Consider the following 1,212-nt stretch of genomic DNA (forward strand, 5'->3'; position numbering starts at 1 on the left):
GCAAAAGTTTGCCGTGGCTTGTGTCTTTACACCTGCAGAAGGTTCTCCTATGATTTGAGATTGTGGATGGCTTTGGGTCCATTTAGTGACGTGATGTGGTTGAACAGAGGGCACGATTTCTTGTGCAATCTGAAGATGAGTTTGAGATGCAGGGTCTTGTTCAGGCTGTTGAGCTTCATTGGAGGTAGGAATTTTATTTAGAGAAGCATCTTTTGGTTGAACAACATCAGAAGATGATACTGGAGGACTTTCTATTGTTGGTGCAGCCTCTAGTAGTGAATTGTCAAGGGAAGGGGTCACAGAGGATGAAGGGATGGGAGCGTCCTCTGTGAAAGGTGTTGTGGAAGGACTCTCTGTGGATGCTTGATCTGGATGGGCATTGCCTACAGAGGATCTTTCTGGTTCTGCTTCATCTTCATACCACTATGTAAATAGTTACTCGAGTTCTGGTGTGATTGTAGCGTTCAGAGATTTGTTGGCTTGGATTTTCAACTCTTCTGTGAACTTTTCCTTCGTCACATGAAAAGAATCATCAAATATAACATTTGTGCTAACAACCACAATTTGGGTCCTGGGGATGTAGCCTCTGTATGCGGCAGTATCACACGCATAGCCGATGAAGATTGCATCATTCCTTTTTGGCTCAAATTTTCCCAGAGACTCTCTGTCATTTAGTACGTAGCATTTACAACCAAACAAATGGAAGAATTTTATGTTTGGCCTTCTATCGAATAGAAGTTGATAGGGAGTATTCTCGAAGCGTTTGACCACCAAAGACCGATTTCTTGTGTAGCAGGCAGTTGAAAGAGCTTCTGCCCAAAAAGATAATGGAAGCCCAGAGGCATTCAGCATCGTTCTGGCAGCTTCGACAAGCGATCTGTTCTTCCTCTCCACTACTCCATTTTGCTGCGGAGTCATTGGGGCTGAGAAGTTGTGTGTGATGCCGACAGAGGCTAGGTATTCTTCGATCACAGAAATTTTAAATTCTGTACCATTATCGCTCCGTAATACCCTGACCTGCAAAGCATGAARAACTTGCAATCTCTTCAAGAGATTGATTAGTACAGAGGGGACCTGAGATTTCTTTCGAATAAACTCTACCCACGTAAACCTTGATTATTCATCTATGAGTACAAGAATGTACTTCTTTCCTGCAAGGCTCTTCATAGAGATAGGACCACAGAGGTCCACATGAAGCATCTGCAGAGGCTT

This window comes from Cynara cardunculus, unplaced genomic scaffold (assembly GCF_001531365.2).
Source record: "Cynara cardunculus var. scolymus isolate 2C unplaced genomic scaffold, CcrdV1 Un_Scaffold_4660, whole genome shotgun sequence".
Classification (NCBI taxonomy): domain Eukaryota; kingdom Viridiplantae; phylum Streptophyta; class Magnoliopsida; order Asterales; family Asteraceae; genus Cynara; species Cynara cardunculus.